Source organism: Balaenoptera borealis, assembly GCF_965194805.1.
Source record: "Balaenoptera borealis genome assembly, chromosome: 17".
Lineage (NCBI taxonomy): Eukaryota > Metazoa > Chordata > Mammalia > Artiodactyla > Balaenopteridae > Balaenoptera > Balaenoptera borealis.
Window position 1 is genome coordinate 83,694,582 of NC_138876.1, and position 20,842 is coordinate 83,715,423.

The 20,842-nt window shown below is 39.7% G+C and overlaps 1 protein-coding gene and 1 pseudogene across 5 annotated transcripts in view; both read right to left on the reverse strand.

Moving 5' to 3' along the window:
* Positions 1-20,842, reverse strand: part of SPIDR (scaffold protein involved in DNA repair) — a 358,224-nt gene that overhangs the window by 317,898 nt on the left and 19,484 nt on the right. The window lies entirely within an intron of this gene.
* On the reverse strand, positions 5,912-19,427 carry LOC309615033 (protein FAM136A pseudogene; annotated as a pseudogene). Its single transcript has one exon. The product of its transcript is annotated as a protein FAM136A pseudogene (transcript).

Consider the following 20,842-nt stretch of genomic DNA (forward strand, 5'->3'; position numbering starts at 1 on the left):
TTCCTATGGTGGGGCAGGACTGCAAGAGGAAGAGGCATCTATCCTCAAGAAGGTGCTACCCTCCACAGACACCTGTCAGGGTTCAGTTATCTGACAGCTCTGAGAAAGCTCACTTAGTTATCTAGAACAGTAAAGAAATTGGAAAATATCACTTGGTCTACTCAGAGTCCATACACACACACACACACACACACACACACACACACACACACACATACACACACACATTTTAAACTCCAGAATACCTCTTTAATACATTAAATCAGCCCAGGTCGGCTCTTTAACCAAGTCGGTGATACCAGGGATGGGACAGGGAAGGACAAAATGAGCCTGAAATATCTTAAGCCAGAGAGTGAGAAAGTGCCCAAGGAATAATGAGGACATGTAAAAAGGACACATGAGCCTGAATGAAGGGGCTCTCACTGGCCAAATGTGGGACATTCCAGCATCAAATAAATAATGACAGTAAGGATTATAACCTACTGAATAAAATAAGACTGTAAGTCTACATTGATATAAACAAATAAATAAATGACGGATTTAGAAAATTATCAATGAATGCTAAAACTAGTAGGTAAAAGTTTGAGGATGAAGAGGATATATACATGATCACAAAATGACTCCCCCAAAATTACTTATTAATTCCAAAGGGAAAAACAGTAACTTTACAGTGGAGAAACCTGTCAGACACCATCTTAATCAAGTCATGAATGTTGATGTAAACCAGCATCAAATGCTTCTTAATATGAGGCACCAACCAGAATACAAGACAACCTCCACAGTATTACCACCAAAAATGCATACCCTAAATCTAAACAGAGAAAATATCAGACAAGCCCAAAATAACTGGCCTATACACCTCAACAATGGCAAGGTCAAGAAACACAAAGTCTGAGGAACTATCCCAGATTAATGCAGGGCTAAAGAGGCATGAAAAGAAAATGAACGTATGATCCTGGGCTGGATCTTGAACCAGGGAAAACAGATCATTATTAGGCAACTGATAAAATTAGAGCATAAACGACTGATTAGATAACAGTATTGTATCAATTTTTAATTTCCTAGTTTTGTAATTATACTATGCTTATGTAAGAGCTGTCCTTATCCTAGGAAATAAACATTTTGGGGCACAGGTTCACTATGTCTCTCAATTACTTTGAAATAGTACAGAAAAAAATTAGATATACACATGTAGAGAAAGAGAAACAGACAGAAAGACCAATAATAACAAACTGGTGAATCAGAATAAAGGGTTACTGTATTAGTTTCCTAGGGTTTGACATAACAAGTTACCACAAACTCAGTGGCTTGAGACAACAAATTCTCACAATTCTAGAGGCTTCAAGTCCAAAAATGAACGTGTTAGTCCCTCTGGGGGCTCTAGGGAAGAATCTTTCCTTGCCTCTTTCTCGTTTCCGGTGGCTCTAAGCAATTCTTGGCATTCCTTGGCTTGTAGCTGCATCATGCCAATCTCCACCTCCATCATCACATGGTATTCTCTCCTGTGTGTATCTCTGTGTGTCCTCTCCTCTTCTTATAAGGACACCAGTCACTGGATTTAGGGCCCACCCTAATGCAGTATGACTTCATATTAACTAATTACATCTTCAAACACCCATCTCCAAATAAGGTCATACTCTGAAGTTCTGGTTGGACATGAATTTTTGCAGGGGACACTATTAATCCACTTACAGTTCCACTAGAAAAAACTTCATTATGTTATTCTTGCAAGTTTCCTGTAAGTTTGAAATTTTGTCAGAATAAAAAGTTATCCTGCCCCGCCCCAACACACACACAAAATAACTATATAAGCCCAGGTTGATGCCAGGAAGAAGAATGGGAAACAAATACAGTCAATTCTCATTATTCAAAGTAGTTAACGTTCTATAAAGTCGCCAAAAACAACAAATTGGCAAATACTGAACCATTGCTCCTCAGGGAATACAGCGCAGTTCCTGTCAATATGAAACCTTACTTTTTGTGTGTTCCTGTTTAAAGACACCTTATTTAATATATATAGCTTATTCATTAACATTGAACTCATGGCCATCAGCACTATAACTCATGCCTGAACAAAGCTTATCTAACACACATACTTTCTCCATAATGCACATCACAGATGTCCTGCACTTAGGAACACCAGACAGCACTTCAGCACTATGTTTGGGGGCCATTTTAAACAGTGACATCACCAACACAAAGCACAAAAATGTGAAAAACGTGGCACTAAAAAGACCAAGAAAAGGGCCCTTGTTTAGAGTGTGAGAGCTAGAACAAGCAGAGTGGGGCCTTGGACCTCGGTTGGAAACATGGGTGTCAGGTGACTCAAAATTTTCCCTGCTCTACATATGCCTGCAAATGAGTATAAAAGCACCAAGAGCACTGATTTGGGGATTACAAATAAATTTGAGCAAGTAGGCGATTTCATAAACATAGAATCTTTGAAAAATGAGGACTGACTCTACTTTGAATAGAGCATACTTCAGAAAAAAGCAACCAATTAAAACACAAAAAGGTTAAACTCTGTTTCACTGTTTTACTATCCACATCAGCCCCTCAGAGACCACTTTTCCTTATTATTGGTGCTCTGCTCAATTTTTCATTTTTTTTTTAACATCTTTATTGGAGTATAATTGCTTTACAATGGTGTGTTAGTTTCTGCTTTATAACAAAGTGAATCAGTTATACATATACATATGTTCTCATATCTCTTCCCTCTTGCATCTCTCTCCCTCCCACCCTCCCTATCCCACCCCTCTAGGTGGTCACAAAGCACCGAGCTGATCTCCCTGTGCTATGCGGCTGCTTCCCACTAGCTATCTATTTTACGTTTGGTAGCGTATATATGTCCATGCCACTCTCTCCCTTTGTCACATCTTACCCTTCCCCCTCCCCATATCCTCAAGTCCATTCTCTAGTAGGTCTGTGTCTTTATTCCCCTTGATTTCTTAAGTACACCATGCTTATGTATTTTATTTACTCATTTTGAAACTTTACTCCCTATAAAACCAAATGCATTCCACTATACACCTGTGGGATACTCCCCTTGGAAAGAAGTGAAAATTTCTAAATATTGTTTTGGATATCATGTAATAAATTTGGGGAACAAATCAGATGTCTAACAATCCAAAAAGGAAGTTTCCTTGGGTATCTGAATAATATATGTACCCAATATATACCAATGGCTCTAGCCACATACTTGAAGGATGTCAACCCTTTTTCACCCAGAAATTGATCTACATTAAGCAGAGACAATGATTCAGTGGCTCTCAAATCTGCTCCTGTCAAATATGAGGAACAGATGTAAAGTGTTAACCACGTCAGCTAGTCGGGAGGCATTGTGATGCTCAGAGCCTGTCCCATCAAGTTTATTGCGCATTTGTGTTTTCCTTCTCTCTGGCAACAGAACGTTTCTCAGGCCTGTCACTCACTGCTTTGGTTACATCTGACTTGTCCTTTGCTTCTCTGGATTTCATCCATACTCAGATTCTTTACAGACTAGAACCCCCTAACTTAATATAAAAGACAGAATTCTAATGTCCTCATCTTCAGTCTGTCAGTAAACATGTACTGAGTGCTCACTGCAGGCAAACACTCTGCCAGGCCCCAGGGATACAAGACGAGCAAGAAAGACTGCCCTCCAGCAGCTCAGGCAGTGGCAACAGAGACCCTCCCACAAATTCACTGACGCGAGGGCCTGAGCCTAAGTTCTGATACCTACTATCCGGGCCTTCGACAGCACTCTTCAGCCTCCCCTTCTGCTTCCCCAGCCAATCTGTTCTACTCCCCTTGCTGCTGCCAAGTGGAGCATTTCCAACACCACATCTGCATCCATGGAACTCTTTGCCAGAAATCACCTCTCCTCTTCCTTTAGTCTCTCCAACTCTGCCACGGATCCCGGCTCATCTTTTCCATGAAATATCCCTCAGTGCCTCCACTTAATCCCTCCCTCTGGGACAACAGCCTGTTTCCTGCCCCATCTACTCCTTTCCCTAGAATAAGAGCTCCTGAGGGCAGGAGTCTCATGCCTCTTCATCTTATCCCCAGTGCATGGCACTCCCCACTGAGGTACTCACTAAATGACTCTTGAATGAATATGCAAATTTCTTGACTATTACCACACCTGTCACAAAATCTAAAATATCTAAAGTAAATAAGTCAGTAAGTATAAGCCTAAGGGTAAACACAGCCCTCAGGCTGCGTTAAAGTCATTTCCATTTCATCTACTTATCCTCATAAACAATACCTCTGCCACAGCTCTCTAAAACATGTGTATTTCTCTCTCCACAGTGTTTACTCAGCCGCAGAGCAGGTGCTTACAGGCGACTTCACTACCCAGCCTTCTCATCCATCCACATTTCTAGTGACAAAACACACTCCCACCACCACAGTTTTGGGCGCCCAACCTGGCCAAGGATAATCATAGGACATCAGCCTGGCCACAGTAACTGGTCCAGGGATGCCATGGGACCCAAGTTGAGGCAGTCAGAGGCCCTCTCCAGGACTTTTCTAACTGGGGCTACTGGAGAAGATTCTCTTCTTCCCAACTTGGCCAAGAGTGTGACCCCAAAGCAGCCAGCCACCTTGCCCCATATAATATGAAGAAACCTGAGAAAGAAAGAAGAGGCACAAATCATGCTCCAGGCTGTAAGTCAAGTCCCTGAGCTGCCCAGGTGCCCAGATGCTGTCAACTGCAAGCCAACCCATCAATCTTCTGTGCCTCTGTCCAGCTGAAGTTGGCCTTCAATCACCAGCTACTGAAAGAGCTGGACCACAATACTCAGTAAATATTCCTACTGAGCTGAAATGATTCACTGAGCCCTCTGAAGGTATACAGCTAAAGACAGTTTCCATCTTCAAAAACCTTGGGTTCTAAGGATATAATTAGAGTGGAGGAAGAAACAGACCAAAATTGGGCTGATGAGCTCAAAAATAGATTGAGAGAATGTTTCCTGGAGAAAGCTGTCTTGGACTTGAACAAAGGAAGAAATGTACTTTGGCGATGGCTACCCACAGGATCCTTGATTTTCCAGGCTAGTCCTAATTCCAAATGTCCTGAGATATTATCCTCCTCAAGCATAGAAACATCCAGGAAATTTCACAAGCAGCACACAAATCCTTTCAGTTCCCATCTTCAAGCTGTGCTGTCAGACGGACCTGGCCTGAGTCACCGCTGCGCTACTGGTTGGCTACACTGACACTTCTCAAGATCCAGTTTCTGTATCAGTAAAATGAGAATAATAAATATACTTACCTCAAGACCACTACCAAGATAAAACTGACACTAATGACAATACTATGAAATAATAGTACCACAAACCACCATAACGGAAGGTAGAAGAAGAGCTGATTAACATTCAGGAGAATTAATATGAGAACGTACTTTAGACATTTTTTATAAAGATGCTTATATTTTCACACACTATGATTCATAAAAATACTGTCTTAATCTAATGACCAACTATAATATTTCAAACCTCAAAAAATAAGAAAAAGCAGCTTACTGATTAGAACTCTACGGCCTCTCAGACAGTTTAACGAGCACAAGGGAATTAGGCGACTTCCCTGGTGGCGCAGTGGATAAGACTCTGCGCTCCCAATGTAGGGGGCCCGGGTTCGATCTCTGGTCAGGGAACTAGATCCCACATGCATGCCACAGCTAAGAGTTCACATGCCACAACTAAGGAGCCCGCCTGCCGCAACTTAGATCCGGCACAACCAAATAAATAAATATTTCAAAAAAACATTAAAAATAAAGAAGAAGGGAATTAAATGACTCACTGGAAAAGGCCAGTTTATTGCAGAATCAAAGTCACTATTCCATGAGCTTCCCCCATAACCAGTGCTCTAGCCTTCTCATCTTTCTCACAGTCAGGCAATGCCGATTAAGAAAGTCCGACCCTCCTGATATGGGGACAACAGACATTAATAAATAAGAAAATAAAGGGTATTAGAACAAGTCTGAGAAAAAACATGTAAGTAAAATAAATTTTCACAAGGCATAACAAAATTTTTGAAAACTGCCTATAAGGTTCAAGACAACTTTGCCCTTTCCTTTGTTTCCTGCCAGGCTGTCTTTCCAACTCTCTTCAGTCTGACCTGCTGGACCCCTCAGGGTTTGGCCCAAGGACTACCTTCTTCACGAATCCTCCTGTACTGTTATAGCCCTCAGTCATCCTCCTTGAACCACTCCTTTGGAAATCAGCACTTCCAATAGCACCTCCACTGCCACAATAGAGAATGCTATTTTCATGTGTTTATGTCTTCTATGCCCCCAAAACCAGGATTCACTTATAACTTATGTTCTACAAGTGGCAAACTCTAAAAGTGCTAGCTTCCAGAACTTGCTGGTTTATCCCTTGTCTGCTAAATAATTTCAGCATATGCTAAATAAGTTTAGGGGTCACCTAAATCATTGCTTCATTTAAGGAAGTTCATATCTATACTATCTTTTCCATTCATGGAAGAGTTTTTTCAGGAAAGAATCCATAGCCATTCCAGTGTTTTAAAGTTTTCGGTCAGAAAGGCATTAAATTATGTAGCAGTTTAAATTCATTTCTTCTTCTGTCATCAGAGAAAATAAAGGAAACGGTTGCCACATTTTGTATAATTTTCATGTACTTTCAAACTTAAGATTACTATGACTAAGTACTAAATGTCTGGAATGTACAATTATGCTTAACCTTACAGTACAATAATCACCTAGTTTTGGCGTCATCAAACACCTAAACTGTTCAAACAAACCAGACTAATTTACTACAGCTATTCTAAGACTCCGATGCTAGAATCCCAACCTCTAGCAACCTAGCCCTCTTTTTCTCATTCTTCTCAACAATCCGGAACTTCTTAACGTAACAATGTTGGAAATATGGTGATGTATTTAATTTTCAACACTTGAAAAGAAAAGCAGAATTATTTTCCACTAGCCCTGTACACCAGCTCAGAATACCATTAGTCTGAAACTTATTTTTTTCTGAAATGGAAAATTCCTCTGCTAGAAACCAAGCTCCCATGCCAGGCTGCCTAAAACCACTCTTGGCTCCACTGACATTACTCTTAATCCAAGGATTTAAAAGACATAAAACAATGACAGCTGCTAATATATCACACTCTGGGTCCAATTTTATTTTACTAATCACTCCCCACTCAAAAGCAAACAATGACTTTGCCTTGGTTCTTTCCCATTCCTGCTTCCTCACTGTTGAGAAGTTGAAGCACAGCAACCTATAAACTCCAACTGTGATAAATTTATTCTCATACAAAGGCAGGATTATCAGCAAGACCCCTTCAAAGGCTACAGGTTCAAGTCTTTTTCCCTCCTTCCCTCACAGTCCTCTAACCAAATCTCTACTTACAGTTCAACCCTAACCCGCCTACTCTTCAGAAGACGAAAGTCTGAATAAAATTACAATAGACTTTAACTTAAAAGCAATCAGTTAAAAAGGTGCTTAATAAAAGCTATTTGTGACAAACCTAGAGCCAACATAATACTCAATGGTGAAAAGTTGAAAGCCTTTCTGCTGATTCCTGGAATAAGACAAGAATGGCCACTCTCACCACTTCTATTCAACATAGTATTGGAAGTCCTAGCCACAACAATCAGACAAGAAGAAGAAACAAAAGGTATCCAAACTGGAAGAGAAGAGATAAAACTGTCATTATATGCAGATGACATGATCTATATGTAGAAAACCCTAAAGACTCCACACACAAAACACTAGAACTGATAAATTCAGCAAGGTAGCAGGATACAAGATTAACATTCAGAAATTGACTGTATTTCTTTATACTAACAATGAAATATCAAAAAGGGAAAGTTAAAAAAAAAATTCCTTTTAAAATTGCATCAAAAATAATAAAATACTTAGAATAAAACTGACCAAGGAAGTGAAAGACTTATACACCGAGAACTATAAAACATTGATAAAGAAAGCTAAAGATAATTTAAAGAAACTGAAAGATACACCACGCCCTTGGATTGGAAGAATTAATATCGTTAAAATGGCCATACTACCCAAAACAATCTACAGATTTAATGCGATTACTATCAAATTACCCATGACATTCTTCACAGAACTAAAACAAATAATCCTAAAATTTATATGCAACCATGAAAGACCCAGAACTGCCAAGGCAATCCTGAGGAAAATGAACAAAGCTGGAGGCATAACCCTCCTGGGCTTCAAACAATACTACAAATCTACAGTAATCAAACAGCGTGGTACTGCCACAAAAACAGACATATAGATCAGTGGAACAGAACGGAGAGCCCAGAATTAAACCCACACACCTACAGTCATTTAATCTTTGACAAAGGAAGTAAGAATATACAACAGAAAAAGACAGTCTCTTTGGCAAATGGCGTTGGTTAAGCTGGACAGCCACATGTAAACCAGTAAGTGAGAGCACTCCCTCACACAATACACAAAAATGAACTCAAAATGGCTTAAACACTTAAGTATAAAATAGGACACCACAAAACTCCTACAAGAGAACACACGCAAAACATTCTCTAACATAAACTGTAGCGATGTTTTCTTAGGTCAGTCTCCCAAGGCAATAGAAATAAAAACAAATATCAACAAATGGGACCTAATCAAACTTATGAGCTTTTGCACAGCAAAGGAAACCATAAACAAAATGAAAAGACAAACTATGGGCAGGGAGAAAATACTTGCAAACGATGCAACCAACAAGGGCTTAATTTCCAAAATATACAATCGGCTCATATAACTCAGTAACAAAAAAACCAAACAACCCAATCAAAAAACATAGGCAGAAGACCTAAATAGACATTTCTCCTACGAAGATACACAGATGACCGATAGGGACATGAAAAGATGCTCAACATTGCTAATTATCAGAGAAATGCAAATCAAAACTACAATAAGGTATCACCTCACAGTGGTCAGAATGGCCATCCCATTAAAAAGTCTACAAATAATAAATGCTAGAGGGGTGTGGACAAAAGGGAACCCTCTTACATTGTTGGTGGGAATGTAAACTGGTACAGCCACTATGGAAATCAGTATGGAAGTGTCTTAAAAAACTAAAAATAGAGTTACCATATGATCCAACAATCCCACTCCTGGACATATATCCAGAGAAAATTCTTATTCAAAAAGGTACATGCACCCCAGTGTTCATAGCAGCACTATTTACAACAGCCAAGACATGGAAGCAACCTAAATGTCCACTGACAGATAAATAGATAAAGAAGATGTGGTATATAATTACAATGAAATACTACTCAGTCATAAAAAAAGAATGAAATAATGCCATTTGCAGCAACATGCTTCCCCTACCAGTGTGAGAGAGCTTCTTATAATTTAGCAGGGTCTCCAGGCTGAAAGATGTCATGTGTGAGAATTTAAGAAATGCGCATCCACATCCTGACGGCCAGAGATGAATATCCACAAGCACCCTTTCAAAGCTTCTTTCCAAACTACCTCTACCAACTCTACATCTTAAAGTAACTTCATACCCTTGTATATAAGACAAAACCATGCAAAACAAAGCCCCAGAAGCCCCCTTTCCCATTCTAAATTAGTGATCTCCTGGATCTTGTTTTATTTCCAGTTTGTGGAAAATGTTGTAGTTATCCTTCTGGTAAACAGGAGATTGGCAACGAATAGAAACACCTCTCCTCACACTCTACCGGATCATAAGCAGGTCAGATGAACGTGCCAGCCTGTTGGTATCTGTGTACTACGAGAATCTAGTACCTTGGAGGGCTCTGATTTGGTACAAGGGAGACACCCTGTTGCCAGGATAAGCACTTGCCACGTGAAATTCAGGCTCACAAAAACTCTCCCCTGCTATCTCTGACCCCAATTTTAGTACCAGGTTTTTTCACTTTCTAGGTTTCAAACACAAAGGAACCAGCGTCCAAAGGCAAGTGATATAGGCCTTAAACTTGCTGCCATCCTTAATTTCCTCATTCATAAACTTTCCTTAGAAAACCCAAATCCCCATTCCTCTTTTTAAGTAGATTGCTGCCTTCAGCCCCGATGGCCAATAGCAGACATCTATTTCCCAATGGATGAGAGAGACTCCTTCATCTTCTTGGTCATGGTTGGGATGAGGTTCATGTGGCCATCCACACACATGGTCATGCAACTCTCCAGCTGCCGCTTCACCTGAAGCTCTTTACTCCCCGCATCTATTGAATCTTTCGCTTTGTCGTTGCAATACATAGCGTACCGAGCCAGGTGGTCCTGGAACTTCTCCAACTCGCTGGTCACCAGGGCCTGGGCTTGAGCCAGAGGTGCATGGCAGCACTCAATGCACTGGTGCACTTGCTGCATGGACGCCTGGCTGTCCTCACAGCAGGCGGCGCTGCACCGGAACATGAGGCCCTGCATCTTCCGGATGTTCTCTCTCCAGACTGATCACCATAGAGTCCACCGCCTCCTGCACCCGGAGCTGCTGCAGCTCTGCCACGGCGACCCCGCGCTGCTCCCTGCCACGCCGGTGCCCACATGGACTCCCACGCACGAGCCCGCCCCCCCGAATTAAGACTTTTACCTAATTATGGGACTTCCTTGGTGGCGCAGTGATTAAGACTCCACGCTCCCAATGCAGGGGGTCCAGGTTCGATCCCTGGTCCGGGAACTAGATCCCACACGCATGCCACAACTAAGAGTTCGCATGCCACAACTAAGGAGCTGGCAAGCCACAACTAAGGAGCCCTCGAGCTGCAACTAAGAAGCCCGCCTGCTGCAACTAAGACCTAATGCAACCAAATAAATAAATAAATTACTTCTACCTAATTGTAAACCACCTCAGATATAATTCTGTAATCACACACTACTAAAGTAAAACCACCTCCAATGAAAAAAAGCACAATCGTTTAGCTATCACAAACTGAATATTTATGCTACAGATGGAATGTTTGTGTCCCCCCCATAATTCATATGTTGAAACCTAATCCCCAATGTGATGGTATTTGGAGGTGAGGACTTTGGGAGGTGCTTAGTTCACAAGGATGGAACCCTCATGAATGGGATTAGTGCCCTTTTAAAAGAAGTACTAGAGAGATCCACTATGTGTGAACAGAAAGAAGATGGCTATGAACCATGAAGTGGGCCCTCAACAAACACTGAATGTACTGGCACCTTAAATTTGAACTTCCCAGCCTCCAGAACTGTGACACATTTGTGTTGTTTATAAACCATCAGCCGATGGCATTTTTGTTACAGCAGCCTGAACAGACTAAGATAATTCAGTAGCTGCCAGACATCACTGCAAATGTTTCATGTCTATTACCTCATATAGATCCTAGGTGATATTTTAGGCTGAAATGAGTAGTATCAATTCCATTTTACAGATAAAGAAACTAACTGTTGAAGACATCTTTCAAGATCATATACCTGTAAATAGCAAAGCCAGTATCAAAATTCAAGCTAGTTTAGGGTTAGGGTTACGGTCTTAATAGGGCTACATTTTTCTGCAAATGAGAAAAAGACACTCCCTTCTCAAGTCACTGTACTTCCATATATTTGGAAATTGTCATAATGTACTGATTTTATTAGGAAAGGTGCTTTATTGCCATCTACTGAAAGAGTGGCATAATAAGTATACAAATTTTGCAGGACATCACTACGAATGGGGCCTCTGCGGGCACTGCAGTTTTCAACCTGCACAACCAAATGCAGTCACTCTGGTGGTTAAAAACAAATGGAATTTCAATATATTTTTACCATTATTGAAAACTAAATTCAACAAACCAGTGCTTGTAATCACTTAAGCACAGAAGACACAGAGAAATATCATGAACCCTGTCCTCAAGAAATCAATATGATCATTAGACCTGTCACAAAGCACAATACAGAGAAGTAAAATAACAGAAGTTAGTATAAACATACAGAAGCAGTAGGAAGGTTGCAGAGATTAATTCTAAAAACCACTTTTTAATTTCTTTCCCTCACTGAAGCCTTATAGTAACTCTGTGAGTTAAGGCAGCAATCACAAATTCACTTCAAAATGAGGGCACATGAATGTGAATTAGGGAGAGACATTTGCAGACTAAGAAGAGGATTTGTGTTTGTCACAAACATGGGCTCTTACGGTGTGAAAAGAAAGGCAACCATGGGTAAAAGACTTATTAGGAAAAGACTGAAAAAGTAAACATGCAGTAAAGAATCTAACCTCACCTAAAAGGAAGGCTAGGGAATTAATTCCCTGGTGGTCCAGTGATTAGGACTCGGTGCTTCCACTGCTGGGGCCTGAGTTTGATCTATGTTCAGGGAACTAAGACCCTGTAAGCTGCACGGAGCAGCCAAAAAACAAACAAACAAACAAGTCTAGCCTTTGTCCTTGGCTCCTGGAAAGTAATGTCTATGCCCTTGGAATACCATGGCTGATAGAAGTGTCTTTCTTTGCCTGAGAGCTTCAGTTACACCAGACAGTCTAATAATGTGATTTAGGGTGGTGGCTAATCACACCCAATACTGTTACCATGGGGGCTGGTGACACCAGAAAGACAGTATGATTTAGAGTAGAGGCTTTGAGTCACACACAGAAGAACTGGAGACTGAGATCAGCCATTTATGTCTACGTAAAGGAGCCTTAGTCTGTTCGGGCTACTATAACAAAATGCCATAAAGTAGGTAGCCTATAAACAACAAACACTTCTCAAGTTCTAGAAGCTGGGAAGTCCAAGATCAAGGTGTCAGCAGATTCAGTGTTAGTGGTGAAATCTGGCAAAGGCTCACTTCCTCACTGATGCTGAAGGGAGGAGGGATCTCTCTGGAACCTCTTTTATAAGGGCACTAATCCCATTCATGAGAGCTCCACCCTCATGACCTATTTACCTTTCAAAGACTCCATCTCCAAATACTACCACATTGAGGATTAGGTTTCAACATATGAATGGGGGTTGGGAATAGAGAACACAAATATGGAGTCCATAGCAAAGCCCCAGTAAAAACTCTGGACACCAAGGCTCAGGTGAGGTTCCGTGCTTGACAATAACCCACCTATACGGTCACACATTGATACCAAACATGTAACTCATCCTGACTCTGAGAAAACCACAAAAGTTCCATGATTGGAACTCACATCCCAATTTCAAAACTTACTACAAAATAATAGTAATCAAAGCAGTGTGGTACAGGCATAACAATAGACCCAGTCAATGGAACAGAATTCATAGTCCAGAAAAACCCATACATCTGTGGTCAAATGATTTCTGTCAAGGGTCTGACAAAAAATAACAGAAGTTAGTATAAACAGTGGTTTGAGACATGACATAAAAGGACAAGTTAACAGAAAATGAATAAACTAAACTTCATCAATATTTAAAACTTACGAATTTCAAAAGATATTATCAGAAAGTAGAAGGACAATTCACATAATGGGAGAAAATATTTGCAAATCACATATCCAACTAAGAATCTAGTACCCAAAATATATTAAGAACTCCCACAACTCAATAACTCAGTTTAAAACTCAGTAAAAGTCTGATAGGCATTTCTCCAAAGAGGGCATACAAATGACCAACAATCACATAAAAAGATGCTTGATATCATTAGTCATTAGGGAAACACAAATCAAAACCACAGTGTGAGATACCAACTCCCACCCGTTATAATAGTTACTGTCCAAAAATAAATAAGTATTGGCAAGGATGTGGAAAAAACCGGAACCCCTGTGCATTGCTGGTAGAAATACAAAATGATGCAGTTGCTATAGAAAATGGTACAGTGGGTCCTCCAAAAAATTAAACATACAATTACCATAGGATCTAGCAATTCTACTTCTGAGCAATTCAATTTCCCAAAAGAACTGAAAGCAGGGACTCAAATGGATGTTTGGGTTTTTTTTTTTTTAATATTTACTTATTTATTTTGGCTGTGCCAGGTCTTAGTTGCGGCACGTGGGATGTTCGTTGCGACATGCAGACTCCTTAGTTGCAGCACGCAGACTTCTTAGTTGCTGCATGCGAACTCTTTGTTGCGCATGCATGCAGGATCTAGTTCCCCGACCAGGGATCGAACCCAGGCCCCCTGGATTGGGAGCGTGCAGTCGTACCCCCTGGACCACCAGGGAAGTCCCTCAAATGTATGTTTAAATATCAAAGTTCAAAATAACATTATTCACAATAACTAAAAACTGGAAACAACACAAATATCCACCAATGGATGAATGGATAAACAAAATAAGCATGTATATATAAAGAAAAACTATTCACAGCCTTAAAAAGGAATGAAATCCTGACACATTGTAGGTTTACGACCTCAGGAGTCCCCAGGTGAAGTCTGAAACTGGTGCCCATGCATAGAGGACAAGGAGAGACCAAAGAAGGAGGTAGATCACTCCAGATTGGTAGCTGGCAGTTTTAATATGCAAGGGAACTTACACATGAGCCAAGATTCACACACAGGCTGGTCTGACTCCACAATTCAAACTCCTTACCCCAAGCCAGCATTTCTTAAGATGCAATCCAAGATCTGATGAGGAACTAATATCCAAAATACATAAAGAACTCCTAACAACTCAACAACAAAAAGACCAACAACTCAATTTTTAAGTGGGCAAAGGACCTGAAAGAGACATTTCTCCAAAGTAGATATACAAATGGCTAATAGGCACATGAAAAGGTGCTCTACATCACTAATCATGAGAGAACTGTGAATCAAAACCACAATGAGATACCACTTCACACCCATTAGGAATGACTACTATTAAAAAAAGTTAAAATTTTAAAAATTAAAAAAAAAACAAAATAACAAGTACTGGCAAGGATATGGAAAAACTGAAACCCTCATACATTCTGATAGAAATGCAAAATGATGCAGTCACTGTGGATAAAAGTATGGTGGCTCCTCAAAAGTTAAAAATATGATCCAGCATATACCAGAAAGAACTGAAAGCAGAGACTGAAACAGATGTTTCCACAACAATGTTCATAGTGCCATATTCACAAGAGCCAAAATGTGGAAACAACCCAAATGTCCTTCAATGGATGAATGATAAACAAAATGTGGTATATACATAAAACGGACTACATTCAGCCTTAAAGAAAGTAAAAAATTCTAACACACAATACAACATGGAATAACCTTCAAGACATTAAGCTAAGTGAAATAAGCCAGACACAAAAGGACAAAAATTATGATTCCACTTATATTAGGTCCCTAAAGTCATCAAACTCAAGAGACAAAGTAGAATGGTGGTTGCCAGAGGCTGTGGGGAGGGGAAAATGAGGAGTTGTTAATGGGTATAGGGTTTCAGTTTGGGATGATGAAAAGTTCTGGAGATGGATGGTGGTGATAGTTTCAGAACAACATGAAGGTACTTAATGTCATAGGCCATAGACTTAAAAATTGTTATAATAGTAAATTTCACTCAATTTGACCACAATTTTTAAAATGCAATCAAGGGCAATGCACATCAGAATCACCACGTATGCTTTTAGAGATAGTAGATACTCAAACCCCAAATTAGAATCTTGAGTGATGAGAGGCCCACCAACCACCCTGGTGAGTTAGGCACTATTAAAGTTTGAGAACCACCACCAAGAACACTGGATTAAAATCCAACCTCTAGGGACTTCCCTGGTGGCGCAGTGGTTAAGAATCCGCCTGCCAATGCAGGGGACACGGGTTCGAGCCCTGGTCTGGGAAGATCCCACATGCCACGGAGCAACTAAGCCCGTGCACCACAACTACTAAGCCTGCGGTCCAGAGCCCGTGAGCCACAACTACTGAGCCCAGGCGCCGCAACTACTGAAGCCTGCGTGCCTAGAACCCACGCTATGCAACAAGAGAAGCCCCCACTAACCGCAACTAGAGAAAGCCCATGCACAGCAACGAAGACCCAATTCAGCCAAAAAAAAAAAAATCCAACCTGTATGGCTTTACCATACAGGTAAACTAAACACAGAACAAGCTTCTCTGCGCATGCTTGGAGTATTCTGCTGCAGTAAAATACACAATGTTGGGTAAAAAAGTAAAAATGCTATAGGCTCTATTGAATTTTTAAAAAGGCTGAGGAAGAAACAGAAAGCTTTACATCCCAGTGGCTTGAGGCTATAAGAAGAAAATCCTCAATATGAAAAACAGGATGCCAGTCATGAGACACTGCATTCAGGATTCCGAAGTTTCCTATCTTAATCTGTTCCATCCCTTAGGCCATCATTCAACCATGCACAAGTTTCTCATTAACTTTTTTTTAACTCTCTCTCATCCCATCATGCTATCCCTTGCTCCTTCTCTTCCCCAGCACATTTATATAGAGATTTGTCAACACAAAGATTTTATTCTTCAACTACTGCAATGTGATTTCTTCATTAACCTCTCCTCAAAACTGTTTTCCCTTTGATTAATGGATTTCTCCACACTCATAAGTATACATTTGTTACCTACATTATTTTAATGCATAAGTGACAAGAACTGAATGCAGAATTCAACAAAACTGGTTCAAAATAAGGAGGGACTTATACAGAATGTTCAAAGATAAATATTTTGAGATCTTAGTAAAATTGTGGCCAGAACTCAGGCACTAAGTATGTTTCTCTTCTTTCTATAAATAAATTAATTATTGGGTAGATAATATGTACTGTTTTTCTTGGTCATAGCTTTTAAGAAGAGATAATCTAGAGCTACACCAACTGGACAGGCTTTCTTACACATAACTTTTTAAAGAAATTGTTCATGTGTGTTTCAATCTTTACAAAGTACTCCATTTTTATTTGTCTTAAAATTACAATAAATATTTTAAAAGCATCACCCTATTCCACTATTTGTCCATTCCAAAAACTGAGTACAAAATTATGTACCAGGCACCAAGCCAGCAACCTGACACAACTGTTTTAATACATTGCTGCCCTATTTGCATCTTCTGATTATATGTTTTAGTTGTATCCCTAAGATAGACAACATTGTATTCTGCTGCCTTTCTTTGCTTAACAGGAATTTTCTGATGCTCTAGAGGTTCTGCTCCTTAAAAGAACAGAAATTAAAATCTACAACTTTATGAGAAGCCAATAGAAACCTTATTTATACACAAGAATAAATGTTCTGTTTCTGATCTTACCAGGGTGGAAAAGAATCAGATTGATTTTCAAAAAAGTATCTATGTAATACTAACGACCCTAAGTTTTAAAATAGTAACATCAATTTTACAGTAGATATAAGCACTGAGAGGACTTTCCTGGTGGTACAGTGGTTAAGAATCCGCCTGCCAAGCAGGGGACATGGGTTCAAGCCCTAGTCCAAAACGATCCCACAAGCCAAGGAGCAACTAAGCCCGTGCGCCACATCTACTGAGCCTGTGCTCTCGAGCCCACGTGACACAACTACGAAAGCCCATGCTCCACAACAAGAGAAGCCACCGCAATGAGAAGCCCGTAGTGAGCACAGCCCCCACTCACCACAACTAGAGAAAGCCCACGCGCAGCAATGAAGACCCAATGCAGCCAAAAATAAATTAATTAATCTATTTTTTTAAAAAAAGCATTGAGAGAAAAAAGTTTAACAGGAAATACATGAAAGTGCCTATATCACCTGATTGTAGATTTACATGTGTTATTTTCTATTGCATTCTTTCTTTTATAGCTATTCTACAATAGGTGCATATTATTTTCACTATCAGAAAAAACAACAACAAAAAAATTTTAAACTGTTGTTCTAAACTGCACGTATTAAAATCCCAACTATCTTTCCAGCTTGAGTCCCTGTTGCAAAAGGAACGTAAGTACTCCCCCTGCTGGTTATTTAAATAGTTCCCCAAAACTAAGAGCAGTGTCTAGACGCTAACGAAGATTTTAAATCAAATCATGAGAAAATATTTGCAAACATAGCAACTGACAAAGGATTAATCTCCAAAATATACAATCAGTTCATGCAGTTCGCTATCAAAAAAACAACCCAATCCAAAAATAGGCAGAAGACCTAAATAGACATTTCTCCAAAGAAGATATACAGATTGCCAACAAATACATGAAGGATGCTCAACATCACTAACAATTAGAGAAATGCAAATCAAAACTACAACGAGGTATCACCTCACAATGGTTAGAATGACCATCATCAAAAAATCTACAAACAATAAATGCTGGAGAAGGTGTGGAGAAAAGGGAACCCTCTTACATTGTTGGTGGGAATGTAAATTGATACAGCCACTATGGAGAATACTACGGAGGTTCCTTAAAAAACTAAAAATAGAACTACCATATGACCCAGCAATCCAACTCCTGGGCATATACCCTGAGAAAACCATAATTTAAAAAGAGTCATGTACCACAATGTTCACTGCAGCACTATTTACAATAACCAAGACATGGAAGCAACCTAAGTGTTCATCAACAGATGAATGGATAAAGAAGATGTGGCACATATATACAATGGAATATTACTCAGCCATAGAAAGAAACGAAATTGTTATTTGTAGTGAGGTGGATGGACCTAGAGTCTGTCATACGTACAGAGTGAAGTAAGTCAGAAAAAGAAATGAAACTGAGTTACTTCTAGTGAGACAGACGGACCTAGAGTCTGTTATACAGAGTGAAGTAAGACAAAAAAAGAAAAACAAACACCGTGTGCTAACACACATATATGGAAGCTAAGAAAAAAGAAAACTGGTTCTGAAGAACCTAGGGGCAGGACAGGAATAAAGACACAGACGTACAGAATGGACTTGAGGACATGGGGAGGGGGAAGGGTAAGCTGGGACGAAGTGAGAGAGTGGCATGGACATATATACACTACCAAATGTAAAATAACTAGCTAGTGGGAAGCAGCTGCAGAGCACAGGGAGATCAGCTCCGTGCTTTGTGACCACCTTGGGGGTGGATAGGGAGGGTGGGAAGCAGACGCAAGAGGGAGGGGATATGGGGATATATATATATATACATACAGCTCATTCACTTTGTTATACATCAGAAACTAACACAACATTGTAAAGCAATTATACCCCAATAAAGATATTAAAATAAATAAAGAAATTTTAAAAAGAAAAAAAACAGACAATGATACTTGGACTACGAACTTCAGAGCAAGTTAACACGACATCAGAAAACAATCTATTTTGAGTTTATTTTTGTGTATGGTGTTAGGGAGTGTTCTAATTTCATACTTTTACATATACCTGTCCAGTTTTCCCAGCACCACTTATTGAAGAGGCTGTCTTTTCTCCACTGTATATGCTTGCCTCCTTTATCAAAGATAAGGTGACCATATGTGCGTGGGTTTATCTCTGGGCTTTCTATCCTGTTCCATTGATCTATGTTTCTGTTTTTGTGCCAGTACCATACTGTCTTGATTACTGTAGCTTTGTAGTATAGTCTGAAGTCAGGGAGCCTGATTCCTCCAGCTCCATTGTTCGTTCTCAAGATTGCTTTGGCTATTCGGGGTCTTTTGTGTTTCCATACAAATTGTGAAATTTTTTGTTCTACTTCTGTGAAAAATGCCAGAGGTAGTTTGATAGGGATTGCGTTGAATCTGTAGATTGCTTTGGGTAGTAGAGTCATTTTCACAATGTTGATTCATACAATCCAAGAACATGGTATATCTCTCCATCTATTTGTATCATCTTTAATTTCTTTCATCAGTGTCTTATAATTTTCTGCATACAGGTCTTTTGTCTCCTTAGGTAGGTTTATTCCTAGATATTTTATTTTTTTTGTTGCAGTGGTAAATGGGAGTGTTTTCTTAATTTCACTTTCAGATTTTTCATCATTAGTGTGTAGGAATGCAAGAGATTTCTGTGCATTAATTTTGTATCCTGCTACTTTACCAAATTCATTGATAAAATCAAAATGGATTAAAGACCTAAATGTAAGGCCAGACACTATCAAACTCTTAGAGGAAAACATAGGCAGAACACTCTATGACATAAATCACAGCAAGATCCTTTTTGACCCAGCCCCTAGAGAAATGGAAATAAAAACAAAAATAAACAAATGGGACCTAATGAAACTTAAAAGCTTTTGCACAGCAAAGGAAACCATAAACAAGACCAAAAGACAACCCTCAGAATGGGAGAAAATATTTGCAAATGAAGCAACTGACAAAGGATTAATCTCCAAGATTTACAAGCAGCTCATGCAGCTCAATAACAAAAAAACAAACAACCCAATCCAAAAATGGGCAGAAGACCTAAATAGACATTTCTCCAAAGAAGATATACAGATTGACAACACACACATGAAAGAATGCTCAACATCATTAATCATTAGAGAAATGCAAATCAAAACTACAATGAGATATCATCTCACACCGGTCAGAATGGCCATCATCAAAAAATCTGGAAACAATAAATGCTGGAGAGGGTGTGGAGAAAAGGGAACACTCTTGCACTGTTGGTGGGAATGTAAATTGATACAGCCACTATGGAGAACAGTATGGAAGTTCCTTAAAAAACTAAAAATAAAACTACCATACGACCCAGCAATCCCACTACTGGGCATATACCCTGAGAAAACCATAATTCAGAAAGAGTCATGTACCAAAATGTTCATTACAGTTCTATTTACAATAGCCAGGACATGGAAGCAACCTAAGTGTCCATCATCAGATGAACAGATAAAGAAGATGTGGCACATATATACAATGGAATATTACTCAGCCATAAAAAGAAATGGAGTTATCTGTAGTGAGGTGGATGGAGTTAGAGTCTGTCATACACAGTGAAGTAAATCAGAAAGAGAAGAACAAATACAGTATGCTAACACATATATATGGAATCTAAGGGAAAAAAAAAAAAAAAAGGTCGTGAAGAACCTAGTGGCAAGACGGGAATAAAGACACAGACCTACTAGAGAATGGACTTGAGGATATGGGGAGGGGAAAGGGTAAGCTGTGACAAAGTGAGAGAGTGGCATTGACATATATACACT